The following is a 21,553-nucleotide window of genomic DNA, read 5'->3' as shown; positions in this document are numbered from 1 at the left end:
TTAAAACAATATATTTGTAGATTGTTTAATTTTAAATTTAAAACTATTTTAGATGTCATTAAATTGAATAAGCCATTAAAATGCAATAGTTCAGAACATAAACTCAATCGATAACAATAAAAAAATGTCAAGTCTCATAAAAGGATTTAATATGTTTTTAGAAAACATAATTAATTGTTTTGTTTTTTGAAAATGTAGAAAGAGTAGGAGTATTTAAAACATTTGTAACAAGTTAGGCGAGATTAGGTCAGTTGGTTGAGTAAGAGTGTGTGAGTTGTTAAAAACTCCCAAACACATATATATTGTTAATTAATATATAAAAATCAATTTATATGAATAAAAATATGAAAGGTTTAGCCTACAAAAATTCATTAAAATCAATTGGAGACAAATGAAGTTTCAGTATCTTTCCATGTACAAGTTCATTCATCTATAGAAATTTGAAACTTGTTAACCACACGTTACATACTCCAACTACTTAACAACACCACGTAGCATTGCCTATATAACAATACATATATTAGTGCAGCGGTAAATGGATACCAAAATCATACCATGTGGACTTCATTTTGTCTGAGCATCCAAAATCATACCAAATCACCACCATACACAAAACATAAAAAAGTGCCCTCAACCAAGTGTACTACCAAAACTTTATAAATTATGATACAAAAATCTATCCATCAAAAGGCTTTAATATGGTTTTAAGCTCTAACGTTGCTTTCTCTTTACTTCATTCCTTTCTTTTTCTTCTCCCCAATATAGGGAATCCTCCAATTAATGTCAATTGTAAAGGAAATTGTTGATAACCAATTTGGTGTTTCATAAATGTCCATGCATTGAAACTTTAGAGGCATTAGCAAGGTTAAAATTGACAATTAACTTTGGTTCATAAATAATGAAAGTGATTAGTTATAAGTATCAATTTGATAATTATTCAGTTTTGTAAAGAACATACACTCATCTTCATGCATGGCAAGCAATATAGCAGTGGGATACATCTCAACTAATTGTCATAGTCAACAAACATGCCAAAGGTGTGACATAGGAAAAAAAAAAAAAAGAAGGCAAAAATAAAGTTTAGAATTTAGATGAAGTAGGAAACTCATTTTTTATTCTCAATATATTGATTTGTTTCTATTTAATCTTTATCCATCTAACTAATGCATTCTCCTAGTAGCATGTAATTTTTTATAAAAATGTTTTACTATTCAGTTGAATTTTGATTGGTATAATGTAATATAACACATGTTATGAAAAATAAAGCATCAATCCTTCAATTTCATAATAAAAGAAAATTATATATGAAAATAATAACAACAAATTATATAAAAGGAAATGTGCGTGCTTGAATGCTATTTTAACTACAATTTTAATTTATTTTGATTTTTAATAGGAACCCTGATCCCACACACATAGTAGGAAGTGTCAATGGTTGCCATGTGTGAATTGTGAAGCGCAACAAAATCAGATGTCACTTCAGTATGTCACCATATTTCCTTCTTTTGCGGTCCTCACAATTTCCATTTAAAAAAGCATACATAATTCCCCTTTTTTGTTTCATATTTTTCATTCATTCTCTCAAACACACAACACAAACCTATTCCTTCTCCCTCTCCATTGGTGCCATTTGTGTAGCACCGAATCATCCCACCTCCTCTTTCTCTCTTTGACAATAACCCTCCATTTTTTTAGTGATTTCACCACTTGATATGAATCCCAAGTAGTATGTTCCTATTCCCATCCTCCATTTTTTATTGCTTTAACAATTGCATTCCTTTTCGTAATTTTCCTTCTTGTTTTTCAAAAGGGTGTTTGTGGATGTGCCCAATTTTTCCGAATGAATTTCAATTTTTCGTGTTTGTTAACCCTAGGTTGGATCAATTTTTTCTTAAATATGAATATGACTCGGTTATGACCTTTTTCTTTTAATTTGAATATGTTGATTAGATATGTATATGCATGTGATTTGAATGGATTGAAAAATGCCAACTTGGTGATTGGTGTTGTATGGCTAGTAGATAATCAGGTCACTTAAGCATGAGATCAAGTATTTAATCTCGAGGTTGTTAGAATTGTATACACATATGATGTGATTTAAATGAAGCAAAAAATACGAACATGGTGATTGGTGGGATATGATTGACAGATAATCATGTGATCAAGGATTCAATCTCCATGTCTATTCTATGTGTATAAAAGAGCATCTATAGGAAAAAGGATTTATCATGGTTCGAATAGTTTGGATTTTGGAATATATTGTCGTTATAGGGATCATCAAGCTAATAATTCACAAGGGTACTAATATGATTACCCGTTAATAATTAGTAGATAATATTTTGTTCTCTCACTTGTGAGATTTGGAATGTGAATGCATTAATTTGTATTCGTGTTATATTTTTTAATTTTAATTTGAAGGGAGCAAGTGGCAAATCATTGTTGTGAAAGATGTGTTTCAGACTCACAAGTTAAGTTTTTCTTCCTTTTCTTGATTTGGGTATGATTGTGTGTATGAAATATGTATGTGTGTGTGTGTGTGTATGAAATGATCATAGTTGGTCTTTGAGTTGAGATTCTAAGGCTGATTCTCGGTCTATTTTAAATGAGAAGCTTCATGTGATGTGATTAGTTTTGCAGTGACTATCTTTTCAAGCTCCTTCTAATTGGAGACTCTGGTGTTGGTAAATCATGCCTTCTTCTAAGATTTTCCGTAAGTTATCTATTTTTCTTATTTCCTATATTATGATTATTCTTTATTCTTGATTTTATGTTTTATTTTTTTTCCTTGCTTTACTCATTGGTCTTTTTGAGTGAAAGTATGATGTACTCATGTACAACAAATAGTCTTGTGTGGTTATCTAAAGTGTATGTCTAGTGTCATTAAGCACTACTAGAAAATAAGGTTTTTACATCGGTTATTTAAGACTTTTAACATCGGTTAGGGAAAGTAGTATCGTTAACATCGATTTTTTAAAACCGATGTTAACTAATAAATACAACATCGATTATTTAAATAGTCGATGTTACATGATAAGAATTATGAAGAAAAAAAGTTATAAATCTACATATCAACATCGGTTTTTTAAAAAACCGATGTTAAATGTCATTACCAACATCAGTTATTTTAAAACCAATGTTAAATTTCACTTACAACATCGGTTATTTTAAAAATTGATGTTAAACGTGGAATTTAACATTAGTTTTTAAAATAACCGATGTTGTTAATGATATTTAACATCGGTTTGTTTAAAAATCGATGTTGTTAGTGACATTTAACATCGATTTTTAAAATAACCGATGTTGATAGTAACATTTAACATCGGTTTTTTTAGAAACCAATGTTGTTAGTAACATTTAACATTGGTTTTTTAATAAACCAATGTTGTTCTAGAACTTTGTTTTAATATGTTGTCTATTATTTTAATAAATCCAAAATTAACCTGTAAATTTTAAAACCAGATTACATAACATATAATTTTCATTCTATTTTGAAACAGTTTTTATCAAAAATTCCATGAAAAATTTACCCGTTACTATGAATTTAAAACATATTTAATGTTGAGACATAAATTGTAAAAACTGTAAAGTAAGTAAATATAAACTACAATTACAAAATTGTCTAAACATCTTAAGTTTCATTTTTAACTTTCAAATAGTACTTTGCCTACTGGATGCGAAACACCTTCAATCTCTCTGGTTCCAATGGTGTAGCATCAGTGAAATACTGCACGATATAATAAAACATAAGTTAATAATATATTAGCAATCATAACAAAATGAAATTTGGTGAATTAAAAATTACCATTTGCCAATTATTCTTGAAATTTCCTAAGATTATAGTTGACATCCAGTGCATGACATAATACCCACACTCAGTGCTTCCTTTTTGTCTATTACACTAAATATATTATGAAATTTAGATATTCAATGTTGAGTACAAATTAGTCTACACAGTACTACAATATAAGTAGAGGCATATTGTTTAAATGACTTACTTTAACAACAATCCACCTAGTAGGAGGCTTGGATTTACTTTGTTGAGTATTGTCAAGTCCTTTCAAAACACTCTTGAATACAAACATGGATGCTTATTGTACAATTAAAAAAATAAAAAATAATTCTGGAAATTTAAAAAAGGAAATATGATTTCACTATTGTTCGTTTTATAATATTATTAATACACAATTATGATTTTTTTTAGAATACATTCTTTCATTTTTATTTCTTATTGTGTTAGACGGGTTTTTAATTTTCAGCAAAAAAGACGACGGGTTTTTAATGGTCATTGTTGACTTTTCTACAATCTATCAATAAGCTACAATGGAATTCTATTTCTTCTACCTTTGTTGTTGGCAAAATAAATGAAAAATAAGTGATGAGTTTGATCCATAATTCCTATTGAGATTGAGAAAAACAAAATTGTGATTTCAAAGCAAAAACTTAATATATCGTGACTTTATATGATACAATACAAATTTCAATAAATCGTCATTTGAAACCATGGTTTTCTAATAAAAAAAACAATACTGCCAAGATTTTGAAATTTGAATCACTTTACAAAAATAAAAGGTTAATTTTGGTTTTAAAGTCATTGTTTCATACAAAAAAAATATTATATAATTTGAGATTCTAAGCCTATTCTTGGTACAAACAAAAAATAGCATGTTGTAGTTTAAAGTAATGAATTTCTAGAAAATGCACTAGTTGAAATATTTATTTAAAATTACAAACTAGAATTAAATTCGAAAGCAGATTATACTCGGTAATAAAACAAAATCCTTCATCTACTAGTCTTAAATGTATGCGGTTAGTTAAACATAGTCAGTACTGCATCTCAATCATGACCTTATAGCTTAATTTGACAACTCTAAATATTGTTTCATGCTAAAAATCATGTAAAAGTATGAAAATTAATTAATTACATTTTGAAACAAAGTATGCATACTACCTTCCTGAAGACAACATATCTTGTAGTATTTTTTTCTCAATCCTATTCGAAACAACAAATATTATATACCTTATTGTCCTTATGTATCATGTTTCCACTAAAATGTATTTGATCTGCTTAAATAAGCTCCCTTTATTTATAAAAAGAAAATAAAAATAATCAGTTCCTTTTATTGCTATGAACTTAAAATACTAATACCCATATATATATATATATATATATATATATATATATATATATATATATATATATATATATATATATATATATATATATTCAATTTCCCCCTAACTTGTATGCAAGTTTACTTATCCAAAATTAAATAATGAAAATGATTTTGTGAATTTCTCAAAGCATGTGAAGCAGTGAACTTATGATCAAAGGACTCTGTTCTTGTTTTAAACTATTTAAAAAAAATCAGGGCAATTCAAATCACTTGCATAAATTTTTATAAAAAAAGAAAACATTCATGCAATTATCTCATTTTCATCTCTTTTTTTTGTGTAACTTTATTTAAAACTATTGTTTCCTAATTGGAAGTATCTAGAATTAATTATTTGTTATATTATACACGAGGATTTTAATGGAAATTGAAGTGATGCTCGTGCGTGAATTCATCCATATGCTTTTCACTCCACCTTACAGAACCTTAACCAAAATTGGATTGAGAAAAAATAACATATCAATATTCTTACACTTGTCCTTTTATGAAAAAATTTTGCTCCTCTAACTCTTTAAGCAATTGAAATTATGTAAGCTTCATTGGAGCTTGCAGGCCTAGGATCTTCTTCATCAATGGATTCCTTTGCTTCTTGGAAGATGAATGGCAGCGGAATGGAGAAGGAAGAGAGAGAGGAGATGCCACTTCAAGGAGAAGATGAGTCTAGAAGAAGCTCACCACCATAGGAGGCCATGGATAAGAGGTCGGAGGAAGAAGGAGATGAATGAAAGGAGAGGAAGAGAAGAGCACGAAATTTTATGCTCTAAAAGAGCTCTGAAATCTGAAGTTTAATATTCAAATGATCAAAGTTGAAAAAAAATGCACACACATGACCTTTATTTATAGCCTAAGTGTCACACAAAATTGGAGGGAAATTTGAATTTCAATTCAAATTTCACTTGAATTTGAAATTGAATTTGTGGAGCCAAAATTTCACTAATTATGATTAGTGAATTTTAGTTATGGTTCAGCCCACTAATCCAAGATCAATTCCAAGATTCTCCACTAAGTGTGCTTAGGTGTCATAAGGCATGTAAAGCATGAAGGACATGCACAAAGTGTGACTATATGATGTGTCAATGGGGTGTAGTAAGCAAATGCTCACCTCTCCCTCTAAAATTTAATTGGATTGGGCTTCTACCAATTCAATTAAATTTTATTTCCCAACACACACATCAAATATTCACTTAGTGCATGTGAAATTACAAAACTACCCCTAATACAAAAACTAGTCTAGGTGCCCTAAAATACAAGGGTTGAAAAATCCTATATTTCTAAGGTACCCTACCTACATTATGGAGCCCTAAATACAAGGACCAAATATAATGACATCCTAGTCTAATATGTACAAAGATAATTGGACCCAACCTTGGCCCATGGGGTCAGAAATCTACCCTGAGGTTCATGAGAACCCTAGGGCCTTCTTCAGTAGCTCTAGCCCAATCCTCTTGAAGCCTCTTGCTCATGGCTCTAGTGAATGGTCCCTTCCTAAGAGGATTTGACCTCAAATCTGTTAGTTCCTCCTCCTCAATATCAACTCCACCTGCAAAAGGAATTAAATCAGAAATATTAAAAGTGGTGCTAACTCCATACTCTTCTGGGAGGTCCAACCTATAGGCATTGTTATTGATCTTCTCCAAAACCTGAAAAGGTCCATCCCCTCTAGGGCTAAGCTTGGATTTACTTTTAGTAGGGAATCTATCCTTCCTAAGATGGAGCCAAACCTAGTCACCCTCATTAAGAACTAGCTTTTTTCTTCCTCTATTGCTTTTAGTTGAATATACCTTTGTTTGGTTCTCTATTTGGTTCTTAACCCTCTCATGCAACTTCTTTACAAACTCTGACCTAGATTCCCCTTCTTTATGTATAAAAGAAGTGTCTAGTGGGAGGGGAATGAGGTCTAAGGGTGTTAGGGGATTGAACCCATAAACAACCTCAAAAGGGGATTGCTTGGTGGTTCTATGAACCCCCCTATTGTAGGCAAATTCTACATGAGGAAGATACTCATCCCAAGACTTATGGTTGCCTTTCAGAAGAGCCCTTAAAAGGATGGATAAAGACCTATTCACTACCTCTGTTTGCCCATCAGTTTGTGGATGACAAGTGGTAGAGAAAAGAATTTTAGTTCCTAGCTTAGCCCATAAGGTTTTCCAGAAGTGACTAAGGAACTTAGCATCTCTATCTGACACAATGGTCCTAGGCAAACCATGGAGTCTCACAACTTCCCTAAAAAAGAGTTTTGAGATGTGGGAAGCATCATCCACCTTGTGGCATGGTATAAAGTGTGTCATCTTGCTAAACCTATCCACCACCACAAAGATAGAGTCTACACCTCTTTGGGTTCTAGGAAGCCCAAGGACAAAGTCTATACTGATGTCTACCCAAGGTGCAGAGGGGATGGGTAAGGGTGTGTATAGCCCATGAGGCATCACCCTGGACTTGGCTTGTAAACAAGCCACACACCTAGTGCAATGCTTATGGACATCTTTCTTCATATGGGGCCAATAAAACTTTTCTTTGAGTATGACAAGGGTCTTGTCTATCCCAAAGTGGCCCATGAGCCCACCCTCATGGCTCTCTTTCACAAGTAATTTCCTAATGGATCCTTGGGGTATGCAAAGTTTTCCCTCTTTGAACAAATACCCCTCAGCCAAAATGAATTCATCTTGGGCCTTTTTTCCCACAACTCTTTTAAATGGAAGAGAAATTTTCATCTAAAGCATAAAAGTCCCTAATATTATCAAATCCTAAAATTTGGGCTCATAGGGAGCAAAACAATGTGTGTCTCCTAGAGAGAGCATCAACTACCACATTTGTTGTTCCCTTTTTGTATTTGATAACATATGGAAATTGCTCTAGGTACTCTACCCATTTTACATGCCTCTTGTTTAACTTGCTTTGCCCTCTAATGTACTTAAGTGATTGATGATCACTATGAATGACAAATTCCTTGGAAACAAGGTAATGTTCCCAAGTTTGGAGGGCTCTTATTAAGGCATAAAGCTCTTTATCATAGGTGAGGTAGTTGAGGGTGGCACTATGAAGTTTTTCACTAAAATAAGCAATAAGGTGCCCACCTTGTAACAATACAGCTCCAACTCCCACTCCAAAGGCATCACATTCTAGCTCAAAAGTTTTAGAAAAGTCAAGAAGAGCTAGAACAAGTGCCTTAGTAAGCTTTTCTTTGAGCAAAGCAAAGGCTTGTTCTTGTTTTTCACCCTAGGTAAATGCCACATTCTTCTTCACTAGCTCATTGAGAGGTGATGCAATTGTAGAGAAATTAGGAACGAACCTTCTATAGAAGCTTGCTAACCCATGGAAGCTCCTAATATCTCCCACACTTTTTGATGTGGGCCATTCTTGGATGGCCTTGATTTTCTTAGGGTCCACTTGGACCCCATTTCTACCAACTACAAAACCTAAGAAAACTATATTATCTACACAAAAGGTACACTTCTCTATATTTGCGTAGAGGGTGTTTTTCTAAAGGAATGAAAGAACTTGCCTGAGATGTCCTAAGTGATCATCTAGGCTCCTACTGTACAATAAAATATCATCAAAATAAACAACTACAATTCTACCTATGAAATCCTTTAAGACATGATGCATAAGCCTCATAAAGGTGCTTGGTGCATTAGTGAGCCTAAAAGGCATCACTAGCCATTCATACAAACCAAACTTGGTCTTGAAAGCGGTTTTACACTCATCACCCTTTTTCATCCTGATTTGGTGATAACCACTTTTAAGATCAATTTTTGAAAAGATATTGGCACCATGAAACTCATCAAGCAAATCATCAAGTCTAGGAATAGGGTGCCTATACTTTACAGTGATGTTGTTGATAGCCCTGCAATCTGTACACATTCTCCACGTACCATCCTTTTTGGGCACCAACAATACTGGCACAACACATGGGCTTAGGCTCTCTTGGACCCAGCCCTTCTCCAACAATTCTTTAACCTGAGACTCTATCTCCTTAGTCTCCTGAGGGTTAGTCCTATAGGCTGGCCTATTAGGAAGACTTGCTCCTGGGACTAAATCTATTTGGTGTTCTATTCCCCTTAAAGGAGGTAGCCCAGGGGGTATCTCTTTGGGAAATATATCACCAAATTCATGTAAGAGTTCTTGGACCGTTGGGGGTAAGTTCTCAAATGTAGGAATTGTGGCAGTGCTAAGGGATGTTTCCCTTGATAGGAGAAGGTAGAAAGATTGTTTAAGAATGAGTGCTATTTTAATATCACCTTTTGTTGCAAAATGATTTTCCTTCTTAACAATCTTCTTGGAGGAATCCTTTCCCTCTTTTTCCTCCCCCTTGGCCTTTGAAGACAAGGCCTTACTATCCTTCTTTTTCTTTTGTTTTTCTAGTTTTTCTTCCTCATCCCTCTTATCTTTCATAGTTAGTTGATCTTTGGCCACCTGTGAAGGTGTTTAAGGATGCAACACAAATTTAGTGCCAAGATGGGTGAGGGTAATCTCATTAGTTAGGCCATTGTAAATGATCTTCCTATCAAACTGTCACGACCTTCCTAAAAGAATATGTCCTGCCTCCATGGGAACTATATCGCAATTAACTTCATCCTTATATGTCCCAATGGAGAAAGGTACCTTCACTTATTGGTTAACTATCATTTCCCCTTGCTCATTGAGCCATTGAAGTTTATAAGGTTTTGGGTGGAGAATGATAGTGAGGTTCAACTTGTAAACTAATATTGTGCTACAACAATTGCAACAAGATCCACTATCCACAATGAGAGAACAAGTTTTATCTAAAATTTTGCATCTTGTATGAAAGATGTTCTCTCTTTGGGATTGAGATAGATCACAAGATTGACCTCCAAGGAGCCTTCTAACCATTAAGAGGTCACCTTCTTCATAGGGGTAGACTTCCTCACTAGACTCTTCACCCCTTACATCATCTTCACTTCCACTAGAGGAAGGGGAAGAAGTAGTCTCCTCTTGACTACTATAAATGTCTTGACCCCTCATAATCATGATTTTTTTTGTGTGGCATTGAGAGGCAATGTGACCTCTCCCAAGACATTTGAAGCATTTAATGTTGCTAGTCCTTTCTTGGGAACTAGTCTTAGGGGTGTATTTCTCTATGGTCTTACCCTTTTCTTTCTTAGGTTTTGAAGGTGCAGCCCCCAAAATTCCATGGGCTTGATCCTTCCTTGGATAAGAGTGAGAGCCATTAGATTTTGAAGAAGACTTTCTTTTAAGTTGTTGTTCCACTCTTATACAAAGTTGGACTAGCTCATCTAGGTCCCTATATGGAAGGAGTTCAACCTTGTCCCTCACTTCCATAATAAGCCCACTAAGGAACCTAGTTGTGCTTGTTCTTTCCTCCTCCCTAAGTCCAGCTCTTAAAAGGAGTAGTTCCATTTGTTGTCTATATTCTTCAACACTCATACTCCCTTGTCTAAGCCTTTGGAGCTTGTCCATCAGGTCCCTTTCATAGTAGGAGGGAATGTGCCTCTTCCTAAGGGAACTCTTAAGATCATTCCTATACTCTACTGGAGGATCCCCATGATTCCTTCGTTCCCTAACAAGGGAAGTCCACCAATAGAGGGCATACCCTTGAAAGCTAAGGGTAGCCAATGGAACTTTTCTCTCTTCGCTAATATGATGGCAAGCAAAGAGTTGTCCAACCTTCATTTCCCAATCTATGTAGGCCTCAACATTATCTTTTCCATAGAAATATAGGAGGCTAATGTTAACCTCTTGAGGACTTCTATCCTTTTCTTTTCTTTGTGAGTGATGTTTAGTATGTGAACTATGGCGCCCTCTATAATAGTCGCTAAGTTCTTCACTTAAACTCTTGCAAGAGTCATGACTATTATAGGAGACATGTTTTTCTCTTTTCATTTCTTTCATTATTTTTCTTCTTTCTTCCTCTCTTATTTTCTCTCTTTCATCTTGACTTATTTCTTCCACTCTTTTTTTACCTTTTTCTTTTCTCTTTTGTTTTTCTTTCCACAACTTAAGGGATCTCAACTCATCTAATATCTTATACAAGGGGTCCTTAGGAGTAGAACCCTCACCATTAACACTAAATGAAGAATGAAGACTCATGTTGGTTCCTAAGTTATGGTTCTTTCTTGTTGGGGGTTTGAAAACAAAAGGTAAAATAAACTATGGTTGAAACTAGCCAAAATAAACACTAAAAGAGGTGTGAAAGATAAGGTAAAAACTAATTGGTAAAAGGCAAGCTATCTAGGCGGTTTGACAATGGAGGGTAAAGGAAAAAAGCTATGAAAGTAAGAAAGAAATTAAAGTGCAAGAAATGCAAACTAGGCAGATCCTAAAAGTGTTTGGATGACCTCATTTAAGGTTCCCAACAAAACACTTACTATCCTAAGGGAAAATTGCCTAAAATTATTACACACCAATGGAAGTAGGGTGACCTATTGGAGGCTCCCAACTTACTTCCAATGAAAGGCCTTTTTGTTACAAAATTTGAAAGCAAAGCAAATTGCCAATTACAAAATTACAAAAAAAAGTCCTCAATTGTGGTGGCTATTCTCTCTTTGGTGTTTCACTCAATTTGGAGTGCTTCTTAGTCCAATAGCTCTTAAGGTGGTTGGCCCCTTGCTTCTTGACTCAAATTCTTCAAGGGATGACACCAATCCTCCTTTCCAATTCCCTATATGGCAACTCACAAACAAGGAAACAAAGAGACAAGCAATAACCAAAGACCAAAAAATGAGATGAAAGCTAAACCAAATGAGTTTTAACAAGACAAATTTTTAAGGATGATTCAACAATTAAAGCAATGAAAAGCACATAAAAGCAAGCTAGGACTCAAAGAGAAACCTAGAATGGCTCTAGAGTAGAGTAGAAAAACTATAAAAAAAAAAAAAAACTCAAGAAACCTATGGTTTTGGCACCTGTTTTCACAATAATTTTCAATTGAAATTTCAGAACTAGGATTGGTATAAAATAGGCACCAATTAGAAAACAAATTTTGAGCCAAAACAACAAGCACACTTCCCTTTCACTTTTTTTTCCTGAACACTGATTTTTCTGCCAACTTGTGTGATTTTTATTATTTTTTCCTTTAATCCAAATAGCTTGGTTCTTTTTTTATAAATTTTTTTCCAGATGTCTAGAAAATTCAGTAAAAATTTCAGCTCAAAAAACATAGTGACAAATTCCCAGTAATTTATACAAGTTCGTATGTTCAAGCTGCCAGCACCAGCGATTTCAACCTAGAAATCAAGAGTAGTGTTTATGTTGCTTAAGGCTTGAATAGTTACAATTTGTGTTTGCTTATGCTCAATTATCTTGAATAACACAATTCAAGAGAGCTTAAGACTTATTTGATTCACAAATCCAGCCACAACTCAGCACCACAACTCAACTTCATCATAGGCATCATGTAGGAAACTTAGAAAATAAAAAAATAAAAAAGAGTTCAACAACAAGACTACTTCTAGGAATTGATTTAGAACATGTTATGAACTAAATAACATGCATGAACTAGACTCAAAATTCAAAAGATAGGCTAAGAATGACAAGAATACATGAACAAATGTATCTAGAATTCAATAAACAAAATAAAAATTCAACACAAACTTAGAACATAATGTGACAATTACTATGACTAAACATGACTCTAAGACAACATGGATTAAGTGATTTACACTTAGATTTTTGTGTTTTTTTTTTCTAATCAATATTTTGGAAGAAAATTTAGATCTAAGGTTCGGCACAAGAATATTATGAGTGAAAAATGATAGAACCTAAAATCAACACAAAAACATGATTCAAGAGTAGATCTACAAAATTTGAACCATAGAAATGCAAGAACAAGTGTAGATCTAAGATTTAATCTACTCTAAACAGCACCAAACCACAAAACAATGGAGGATATACATGGAGAATAAGATGAAGAACAAGGAATTAAAGAGAATTCACCGAACAAAAAGATAGAGGAAGCAAAAGAACATCACCTAGATGAAGATGCTCTTGATACCACATTATGTAAGCTCCATTGGAGCTTGTAGGCCTAGGATCTTCTTCATCAATGAATTCCTTTGCTTCTTGGAAGATGAATGGAAGCGGAATGGAGAAGGAAGAGAGAGAGGAGACGCCTCTTCAAGGAGAAGATGAGTCTAGAAGAAGCTCACCACCATAAGAGGTCATGGATAAGAGCTTGGAGGAAGAAGGAGATGAATGAAGGGAGAGGAAGAGAAGAGCACAAAATATTGTGCTCTAAAAGAGCTCTGAAATCTGAAGTTTAATATTCAAATGATCAAAGTTGAGAAAAATGCATACACATGACCTCTATTTATAGCCTAAGTGTCACACAAAATTGGAGGGAAATTTGAATTTCAATTCAAATTTCACTTGAATTTGAAATTGAATTTGTGGAGCCAAACTTTGGAGCCAAAATTTCACTAATTATGATTAGTGAATTTTAGTTATGGTTCAGTCCACTAATCCAAGATCAATTCCAAGATTCTCCACTAAGTGTGCTTAGGTGTCATGCGGCATGTAAAGCATGAAGGACATGCATAAAGTGTGACTATATGATGTGGCAATGAGGTGTAGTAAGCAAATACTCACCCCCCCCCCTCTAAAATTTAATTGGATTGGGCTTCTACCAATTCAATTAAATTTTATTTCCCAACACACATCAAATATTCACTTAGTGCATGTGAAATTACAAAACTACCCCTAATACAAAAACTAGTCTAGGTGCCCTAAAATACAAGGGCTAAAAAATCCTATATTTTTAGGATACCCTACCTACATTATGGAGCCCTAAATACAAGGACCAAATATAATGACATCCTAGTCTAATATGTACAAAGATAATTGGACCCAACCTTGGCCCATGAGCTCAGAAATCTACCCTGAGGTTGATGAGAACCCTAGGGCCTTCTTCAGCAGCTCTAGCCCAATCCTCTTGGAGCCTCATGCTCATGGCTCTAGTGACTGGTCCCTTCCCTGGGAGAATTACATCATGAAATTTGATGTTTTTTTGCAACCAAAGCTAGATGTTTTTACCAATACCAACTAAACAAGCCAACAACTTTAAAGAATCTAACTGAAAATTTTGAAACACTAAATCATGGATCGGTCACAAAGCGCGAAATTAGGTTAGGGTTATAAACTTATCATCAAACAAAAGAGTAACAGAACAAACAATTAACAAACAGAACTGAAATTGAAGGAGATCTAAGCAATGAAATCAAAATTAAAAACAAAAAGAAAATGTTCCAAGAGAGAGACGGTTAGTACCAGGGAAAGGAATTGGGAAGGCGCATTGAAAGGAATGTGTTATTTATGCTCTTCTTCGTCTCTGCACCAACCAATATTATTAGCACACACATAAATACAAATAGAAAGAAAAGAGAGTGAGTGACCTTCACAGGGATCGCCTTGAGGAAGAGCTTGAGGCTGCTGCATCATTTCTTTTTCTTTTTACTCTCTCTCTCTCCCCAAGCCAATTACCTAATATTTCTTCTTTTTTATTCTAATTTTAACCACCATTATCGCACCCTTTTTTTATTATTCTTTTGCCAATTTTGTTTTTCTCGTTATTTTTTATTTTTTATAACTAAACATTAAAAATTATAAAATTAAAAATCCTTTACTCTAAAAAAAATCAAAATATTCTTTATATTTTAAACTAAAACTTAAAACTAATATAACACGCATATAAAAGGAAGACAATAAGACTTAATTCTATTTGCATATCAATAATAATCTATTTACGTGGGACTCACATGTATCCAATCTATATACATGATTTTTTATTTAGAACAAAAATTGAAAACTATTATTTAATCAAAATTAGAAACAAGTTTTTTCTACTCCCTCTTACAGGAAAATTTCAAAGAGAGAAATAAGTTATCAAAGATAAAAATGGAGTGAATACATTTAATTCGTGTAACTTTGGAAAGAGTAAACTTACAAATTTTTCTACTCCCTCTTGTAGTAAAATTGATTTTTTTGCTCAAAAAGAAATAACTTTTTAAGTTACTTGTAAACTCGTCCTTTAAAACAAGGTTAGTTTTGTCCAAAATTTCATTAAAATAACTTTTGACAAAAAAAATTTATCACTATTTAAATATAATTTTTTTTCTTTGTTTCTTCTTTCCTAAATTTTTTTTAATTAAATTTATTAACAAAAATTTCACATAATTAAAAAATGAGGTTAAAAATAATTTAAAAAAATGACAAATGTAATAAAAAAAATTACATGTGGATTATAATTAACTCTAAATTTAAAGACTTAAAACATAATTTTTGTGTCTCATGAAAATAATTTTATTTTTGTTTTAAAAAAATTGTTTAAAAATAATGAAAATATCATTTTTTAAAAAATCCTACAAATATACAAGATACCTATAATTATTTAATTATTTAAATTAAACCACTCTAACATATATTTTTAATAAATCAAATTAATATATACAAATATTTTAATTACTTAAAAAATTTTAGTTTAATTTTTAAATGCTTACCTCTTGAATTTGTTATTGTTTATTAATTATTATATTTTTTTTAATTAAAATATAATTAATAACTCAATATATGATTTTTTGTAAAAATATATAAATAATTAAAAAAAGATTTATATTAACATCGATTATTTGAAAACCGATGTCGTTAAGCACTTACAACATCGGTTTACAAATAATCGATGTTAAAATTGAATTTAGTGTGATTTTAACATCGGTTATTTGAAGACCGATGTTAAAACTGAATTATTTTAACATCAGTTATTTAAAAACCGATATCGTTAAGCACTTACAACATCGGTTTTCAAATAACCGATGTTAAAATTACACTAAATTCTGTTTTAACATCGGTTATTTGAAAATCGATGTTGTAAGTGCTTAACGACATAGGTTTTCAAATAACCGATGTTAATAGGGTGATGTTAAAACTCATTTTTTTAGTAGTGATGTGTGATTATATAATTTTGAAAGGTTCTAACCTGAATGCCTTTTCTCTCCATGTTAATTCATCATGGAGATGTACATTGCTGCTCAATACTGTCATTTAAATTTTTAGCGTTATGATAATTTCTATGTTATGTTACAAGATGATTCATACATTGAGAGTTACATAAGCACTATTGGAGTCGATTTTGTGAATACAATGTGACACATTTTTAACTTGAACTTATTTGAAATTGGAACTCAACTTATCATTTTTTGTTATTTTGTGTAGAAAATTCGCACTGTTGAAAAGGATGGGAAGACAATTAAACTATAGATTGTATGTATGATTTGGCTTGATTTTGTCTTTTTATATGCTAATGTTATACTTTCAGTCAGGTTGAGATATATGTTTTAATCTTTTGTAGGTCTATTTTGTTTTCCTTTGAGGTTTATGTTATTGTTCATTTCTATATTAATTTTTTAGAATTCTTTTTTTCAAGCTATTATGTTCCTCGACAATGAGACTATAAGTCTCTACAATTCTTGATTATATTGTCAAATCTTTTCTTACTTTGGTTTACAATTGGTTCTTTGTAGTGGGATACTGCTGGACAAGAACGATTTAGGACAATAACTAGTAGCTACTATCGTGAAGCACATGGAATCATTGTGGGTGATGATTTTCTTAGCATAAGATTTTAAACATAAAAGGTTCCCTGCCTTTGTGGGAATTTCAATCTCATTGCATTTTTCACTAATTTTTTCTTTTCCAGATTGTTTATGATGTGATAGATGAAGATAGGTTCAATAATGTGAAGCAATGGCTCAGTGAAATTGACCGTTATGCTAGTGACAATGTTAACAAACTTTTGGTTGGAAACAAGAGTGATATGACAACAAATAGAGTTGTCTCATATGACACAGCTAAAGTATACCCTTAACACATCACTTTCTGTTTATAGTTGTTTGAATGATAATGTTCATGTTTCTCAACCAGCACATCTCAACCCACCTCTTTTTTTTTCTTTTTAGGAATTCGCAGATCAAATTGGCATACCTTTCATGGAAACAAGTGCAAAGGATGCTACAAATGTGGAAGATGCATTCATGGCCATGTCTACTGCCATCAAGAATAGGTACCCACTCTTATTTATTATTGAATGGAAGAATGTAGATATTAAAAATAAAATCACTTAAGCTTGCATTTGTTTCAACTTTTAAAATTAGTGTTTTAATGATATAGTTTTTATTTTTAGCTAGAGAAAAACACAAACATTTTTTAAGTCGTTATAGATATAGACACGACAATTTTGTTAAAATTATACGACACAAGATGACACTGATAAATATTGATAATGATATAAAACAAACATTAAAGTTTAGACATAAATCTTAAATTAACAGAGTTGATGTTTTAAAAATTGAGTTTAGACATAATAAAATGCTACTACATTTTATCTATAATTATTGTGGTATTTTCGTCCTCTATTTTGGTATCAAAGGTTAAAAATAGAGTATAAAAATTATAAAATGCAACTAGAGCATTTTAAGTGTCTGACTTTCTTTGCAACTATATCTTGATGTATGTAGAAGAAAGCTTCATTGATTCATGATGATGAATCAAGATTGATTCAAGTTGTTTTGATGATAACAAAGATGATGACATAAAGCCCAAGATAATGATTTCAAGATTGAGTCAAGAACAATTCAAGAATCAAGAGAAAGTTTCATCAAGAAAATTCAAGATTCAAGAATAATCAAGATCAAGATTCAAGACTCAAAGATTCAAGAATCAAGAAAAGACTCAATCAAGATAAGTGCTAAATTTTTTTTCAAAACATTGAGTAGCACATGAAGTTTTCACAAAAGTTTTTACCAAAGAGTTTTTACTCTCTGGTAATCGATTACCAGTTTACTGTAATCGATTACCAGTGGCAAGTTTTGTTTTCAAAAAGCTTTCAACTGAATTTACAACATTCCAATTGATTTCAAAATGGTGTAATCGATTACAATGATTTGGTAATCGATTACCAGTGTGTTTGAACGTTGAAATTCAAATTCAATTTTGAAGAGTCATATCTTTTCACAAAAATGCTTTGTGTAATCGATTACAATGATTTGGTAATCGATTACCAGTGATAAGTTTTGAATAGAAATCAAAAGATGTAACTCTTCCCATGGTTTTCAAGCTTTTCTAAAGGTTATAACTCTGATGGTTTTCTTGACCAGACATGAAGAGTCTATAAAAGCAAGACCTTGATTTGCATTTCAATAACACTTACAACCTTTACAAACAACTTTTCCACATATTCTTTTACAACCTTTGAGTCTCTTTGAACATCTTCTTAAACTTCTTCTTCTTCTTCTTCCTTTGAAAAAGCTTTCTTAAATTTTCTGGTTTCCAAACCTTGAAAACAAAACTTGTGTTATTCATCTTTTTCATTCTCTTCTCCTTTTGCCAAAAAGAATTTGCCAAGGACTAACCGCCTGAATTCTTTTTGTGTCTCTCTTCTCCCTTTTCCAAAAGAACAAAGGACTAACCGCCTGAATTCTTTTGTGTCTCCCTTCTCCCTTGTCAAAGAATTCAAAACGACACAGTCTGAAAATTCTTTTGATTTTTTCCTTTCCCAAAAACAAAAGATTTCAAAGGACTAACAGCCTGAGAATTCTTTTGTTTCCCCCTTCACAAAGTTTCAAAGGACTAACCGCCTGAGAACTTTATCTTAACACATTGGAGGATACATCCTTTGTGGTACAAGTAGAGGGTACATCTACATGGATTGTTGTGACTGAGAACAAGAGAGGGTACATCTCTTGTGGATCTGTTCTAGTGGAGGGTACATCCACTAGGTTGTTCAAAGATAACAAGGGAGGGTACATCTCTTGTGGATCTTTGCTTGTAAAAGGATTTTTACAAGGTTGAAAAGAAATCTCAAGGACCGCAGGTCGCTTGGGGACTGGATGTAGGCACAAGTTGTTGTCGAACCAGTATAAATCTCTTGTGTTTGTCTTCTTTTTCCCTACTCTTTTAATTTCCGATGTGCACTTTAATTATTGCTTTTACTTTTGGTAATATTAAGAAGGATAGATTTTTAATTAGTAAAGGTTCGTTAATAATTAATTCAACCCCCCTTTTTAATTATTTTGAGGCCACTTGATCCAACAATGTATCCACACTTTCCTGCTTAAGAGTAAAGCTCAGGAAAAAATTAGTTTTCATCCTCCAAAAAGAATAGTTAAACTTTACCATGTTAGTATTCTTTAATTAATTAAACTTTATTTGATATTGTGAGTTACTAATAAAGTACAAATGTCAAATTCTATTCTCTTATTTTTGTTGTGCAGTTTTTCCTTTAATTGTGGATTTGTAAAATTGGATGTGAAATGTAACATAAAATTCTTTAGAATAAAAATGAATCAACTTGCTCTCATTTATATGAAATGCAAAGGTGTTCATAGAACTTATATATAGCATCTTGTACAAACAAATAAGTATGCTTGAACTATAATTAGCATGTAACCTATGTAACCTATAGCTTTCCAAAGTTATTGAAAATTTAAAATTTTTGTTATATCCTTCCTCTAATTGTACCCTAAGTTGGCTTTGAAATTGAACAATTACCCTTGTTAAGTAATATAGTAAGTTATACTAACACCCCTGAAGTTTCATGAAATTACACAAACACGTGTCTTTATATATTCCTACACTAACCCCCAATTATTTAAAAATATAATTGACACCCCTTATATATTACATTAACCCCATTTAGTTATTTAAAAATATACATTGGCACCCCTTTAATTTTTTTAAAACATTACATTGAACGCCTCTAAAGTGAGGTTAGTATAAATGTTAAAATAGTATGGGAGATTTGTGTAATTTACTTAAGTAATAGAACATTTTATTTTCTTGTTCTGGAGACTTTCTCTAATGGTAATTGTATCCTTTATGTTGTATTCAAAATGGCAAGTCAACCTTCTGCAAACAATGCAAAGCCTCCAATTGTGCATATCAAAGGGCAACCTGTAGGACCAAAAAGTGGTTGTTGCTCTTCCTAACTAGATGGCGTTGCTTGGTCTACACTTACCTTTTGCATGTAAAGGGGTGTTATTTCACTAAATAGTGGACCAATGTCACATAAGCTTTATATGATTAGAACATAATAAGTTTAATCTTGGTACATCAATTTATAACAAACTTAACATTATAAGAATATATTAAATAAGTTTATCGATTTCAAGCTCGTATTTAATTGCCACTAACTATTGGAGTACAAGTGTGGGGTGAAGTCTCATATCGTGTAGGAATGAGAAAGGTTGAATACCATATAAGTGAAGGAAAGACTCGTAAACCTGAGCCTTAAGGTTTTGGGTTAAAGTGTGGTGTCATGTTCACTTATGTGGTTGCTCATAGCTCATTGGTGTAAATATCCCCGGTGTTTACCCCCCTTGGTTACATAACAATTGGTATCAGAGCCAAGGATTCGACTTGATAGCCGGCTCATACGAGTAAGATGGCAGCGATGGATCCTTGGTCTAAGGATCCTTGTATTGAAAGTCTTCTTGGTTGTGGGACCAGGTAGCGTATCACATGGGTTGAGCAACGATGAAAGTATCTAGAGTATGGGGGCTTTAATCACCACCATGAAAATACTTGTGGATGAAAATGGCTTCCGCTCAAGGGGGAGACTACCATATGGATGAGACTCACACTTGAGGGGAAAGATTGTTAGAGTACAAGTGTAAGGTGAAGTGCTACATCATGTAGGAATGAGAAAGGTTGAACACCTTATAAGTGAAGGAATGACCCATAAACTTGAGCAGTATGGTTTTGAGTTAAAGTGTGATATCAAGTTCACTTATGTAGTTACTCATGGTCCATTTGTGTAAATCTCTTCAGTATTTACCCCTCTCGATTGTACAACATTGACAAACTCTCTACTTTTATAATTATGATCAAGCAATCTCTGATCAAAAAGTTGATTTTGATATTGATACTCAATTTTAACCTTTCCTTTCAAATACTAGTATGTCCCTATATAATATTTGTTTAAGAGTAAAATCAGTTTAAAGTCATTATTCTAAAATACTTTTGAGAGACAAATTTTATCTAAAATTTTAGTTTTAAAAAAGCAAGATTTGGAATATTTTTGCAAATTTAAGTTTACAAACTTAGTTTTGATCCTTATTTAAGTTTCTAAATTTTAATACAAACATGCACTAATTACGAAATAGTAGACTTAGATTATGTTCTTTCTCAACATAAGCAAAAACACATTCAACTGCTCAATTAGTTTAAATTTTAATTTCGTTCAATTAAGTTTTATTTATTTATATATTTGCATGTTTTGTTTCATGCATTTCCATTATCCTAGATCAATTTCTTTTATGCCTTTTGATTGTATAAGATGAACGAAAACCGGCAATTAGAAGCGTTACTTTTAGATTGGAAAGTTTAAACGAGTATCATACTTTTTTTTATTAAAA

At 32.4% G+C, this 21,553-nt stretch overlaps 1 pseudogene; it reads left to right on the top strand.

Moving 5' to 3' along the window:
• The first annotated feature begins 1,712 nt into the window (after positions 1-1,712).
• LOC100804579 (ras-related protein RABD2a-like) lies at positions 1,713-20,125 on the top strand (annotated as a pseudogene).
• Positions 20,126-21,553: the final 1,428 nt, after the last annotated feature.

The sequence above is a fragment of the Glycine max genome, chromosome 7 (assembly GCF_000004515.6).
Source record: "Glycine max cultivar Williams 82 chromosome 7, Glycine_max_v4.0, whole genome shotgun sequence".
Taxonomy (NCBI): Eukaryota; Viridiplantae; Streptophyta; class Magnoliopsida; order Fabales; family Fabaceae; genus Glycine; species Glycine max.
The sequence above is the reverse complement of the archived record's forward strand: the minus strand, read 5'-3'. Positions and strand labels throughout refer to the sequence as shown.